Source organism: Galeopterus variegatus, unplaced genomic scaffold (assembly GCF_000696425.1).
Source record: "Galeopterus variegatus unplaced genomic scaffold, G_variegatus-3.0.2 Scaffold18456, whole genome shotgun sequence".
Lineage (NCBI taxonomy): Eukaryota > Metazoa > Chordata > Mammalia > Dermoptera > Cynocephalidae > Galeopterus > Galeopterus variegatus.
The window spans coordinates 1-3,602 of NW_007744567.1; the positions used below are offsets into that span (position 1 = coordinate 1).

A 3,602-nucleotide genomic window follows, 5' to 3' on the forward strand; every position below is an offset into this window, starting at 1 on the left:
TGCTCCTCAAACTGCTGTTTCCCTTCCTGAGTCTCTGACCCATGATGCCTTCTCTGTTCCACCCCTTGCAGTTATTCCCGATTGCTGCTCCCTGGATGCAGGCCCTCAACTTTTTCATCTGCAATGTTTGCTCTGGTTTGTTTCCATAGTGCTGTATGAATAAGAACATCTTAAGTGACAGTTCTGCTTAAAATCTGTCAGGTCTCTTGAAAGACTATTGAATGAATTAATGTTTTTGCATCTTTATATTTTAGCACAGTTGTGTTAATGATAAAATTTCTGACTTTAATTTATGTGTCTCTCCCCTTGCTCCTTCCTCCCTCCCCCAATCCTCTTAGGTGGCCTTGGAGGACTTGCAGGTCTGAGTAGCTTGGGTTTGAATACTAGCAACTTCTCTGAACTGCAGAGCCAGATGCAGCGACAACTTTTGTCCAACCCTGAACTGATGGTCCAAATCATGGAAAGCCCTTTCGTCCAGAGCATGCTCTCGAATCCTGACCTGATGAGGCAATAAATTATGGCCAATCCACAAATGCCGCAGTTGATACAGAGAAATCCAGAAATTAGTCATATGCTAAATAATCCAGATATAATGAGATAGGTATGTGGAAAGTTCTTTTATTTAGCTAAAAAGTTATGTATTTATTTCTTATTATTTAATTTTCTATGATTAAAGACATTGCCCTATATATACTGTTTAGCTAAGGAGAGAAATCCTAATCTTTGTTTAGGAAAACTCTCAGCAAAGCACTAATTTGAGCTATTTGGGCTCTGAATTTTCTGCTACATTTGAAAGGTCTTTGTAAACAGTTCATAGTCATGCCATATATATGAAGGGTAGTCCCATAAGATAATAATGGGGCTGAAAAATTCGTATCTCTAGCGTCTTAAAGTCCTAGCATATGTATTACTCGTGTGTTTATGGTGTTATGGTGATGTTGGTGTAAACAAACCTACTGCAGAATACGTTGAGGAGGGGTTCCTAGGTTACCTATGGGGTGACCCTCCCAAAGGTAGCTCAAGCCTTTAAGATGGAAAGCCAAGCATTTGACTCATTAGCTCTGACCCCAAGTGAAAGAGTTGTCTGCTTTAGAATTCTTGCATTTTTAAATGATTCCCACCCATTCCCATAGCAAAATAATAGTTAATAATAGCTAACATTACCTGAGTGCTTGCTGAGTGCCAGGCATAATCCCTGTCTGTAATTAAATTTTCATAATTTTGTGTGAATAGTAGTATTCCAATCCTCATTTAAAAAGTGAGGCACAAGAGACTTTAGAGGGCCCGTACTCATGCAACTAGTGGCCAGTGTAGATAATTTAAAAAGTCATTGCTGTTCCCTTTCATAATACACTTTCGCGCAGTGATGAAATCGCCTAATGGCACATTTCTCAAAAGATATCCCCTCCGTTAAGTGATGCTCAACTATATTCTGAAGGTTTAAGAAACAAAAGCTCCAATTCTGGAGACAGGCAATTCGCTCATAACAAAGTGCTTTCTTCTTGATGTTATTACAGTGTTAGCTTGCTTTTTGAGGTGGAACCCACCAGGAATTATTTAAAATAATTTTCTCTTTTTCTGATTTAAATATTGAAGACAAAATGACAGCAAAGTTTGTTTAAAGCTCTTAATTGGCTTTTATTTGTGATTTTTACAATCAGATAGCATCTCATTCTATAAAGTAGACTGAGTGTTCTTCCCACGAGCTGAGCAAAGGATGTTGGCTTAGCCAGAGAAGGGCTTTAAGAAAGTAAAAACAGGGAACAAAAAGCAGATTGGTGTTTTCAAAGTTACTTTTTATTACATTGATTCAGTTTGACCAGAATCTATTGGTTTCTTTTTTTTAACTAGCCAGTTTCAAAGTTGAGTTCGGTTATGTGGCACTTAGCACAGATGACTCCATTCTGGTTTGGTCTGGTCTTCTGTGGCTTAAAGGAGACTAGTCCTAAACAATGGCCTCCCATAAAATTTATTTAACAGCAGTTAGTAGCTAAAGTGATTTGTGTGTATTTTAGTGCCCTTTTTTAAAAATGGAAATCTTTTTCTTAGACATTGGAATTTGCCAGGAATCAAGCAATGATGCAGGAAATGATGAGAAACCAGGACCGAGCCTTGAGCAACCTAGGAAGCATGCCAGGGGGATACAATGCTTTACGTCGCATGTACACGGATATTCAGGAACCAATCCTGAGTGCTGCGCAAGAGCAGGTGATCCCCTGGCTCCAAGGCTCAGGCTGAAGAGTAGCTCTGGTTTTAACACAGATGTCTTTGTGATTGAGGGATGCCTTTGATGGGGATTGTGATTTTTGTTTAAAAAGAGTTGTGTATCATTTATGATTTTTGTGTTTTTTTGTTTTTTGTTTGTTTGTTTTTTTACAGTTTGATGGTAATCCATTTGCTTCATTAGTGAGTAATTCATCTTCAGGTGAAGGTAGCCAACCTTCCCATACAGGAAACAGAGATCCATTACCCAATCCATGGGCTCCACAGGCTTCCCAGAGTTCATCAGCTCCAGGCGGCACCACCAGCACTGTGGGTGGCACTGCTGTAGTGCTGCCACTGGCATTGCTGGGCAGAGTGCCACTGCACCAAATTTAGTGACTGGAATAGGAGATATGCTTATATAACAAGTCATCATTTTTTCTTTGTTGTCCTCGCTAATAACGAAAACGTTGCTTACACTATTATTCTTTGTGCTTTTCTGTGTGTATTTGGTGAGTACCTTTTATGAATTATCTTTTCGTGTTGTAAGGGTTTTTTTAAGCTTTAAATATGTAACAATTAGTATTAGTCACTTGTGTGCATTATATTGGAAAAGGTTACTGAAGATTTCCAGAGATAGTTTTGTGTTTTCATAAGATGATGTTGGGGGAAGTGGNAATTTGACTTGATCTGAGAGTGTACCTTTTATTTCTGGGTATTGGGATTTCAGAGGTTCTTGTAAAAATAATTAGCTACACTGCTTACACTGTGATTTAATATTTTCCCTAGGCCTGAGGATCATCCAGCTCAGCAAACAAATACTACTGGACGCAATGTTAACACATCATCAACTTCTAATAGTAACTCCACATCTGGCTCTGCTGCTAGCAATCCTTTCGGTTTAGGTAAGGATCTTTACTTATTTTTGTAGGGATGAAAAAAAATTCTTACTTCCAGTATAGTTTTAGGAAAAATGACAGAGTAAAAAACATTGTCACTTTAACAACAATTAAAATAAAACTTCCGTAATTTACTACTATAGTTGCAGTTATTAAGAAAGTAGCTGGATATACAGGAATGCTTGGTTGGCTTACATTTACATTTAATAAGGGGTTAATAATTGACACATTTCTTTCTAATAAAGAGATATAGTGTATATATGCCTGATCTGACCACTACATAATTGATTCTGAGTAAGATTAGTTAATTGTTGATCATAAGCCAACCCCCTGAATAATTATTTCCTCATTTGTAAAATACAGGGATTGGATGCATTAGATATTTATTTAATATTTTAACTCTCCTGAACACATATGATAGGGCTAGGGCCCAGGAACAAGGTTAAGGACTTTCTGCATCAGTTAAAACAGCTTTTCCTGTATCAGTTCTATATACTAAGG

At 37.7% G+C, this 3,602-nt stretch overlaps 1 pseudogene; it reads left to right on the forward strand.

Moving 5' to 3' along the window:
* Positions 1-338: 338 nt before the first annotated feature.
* Positions 339-3,602, forward strand: part of LOC103582914 — a 15,214-nt pseudogene continuing 11,950 nt past the window's right edge.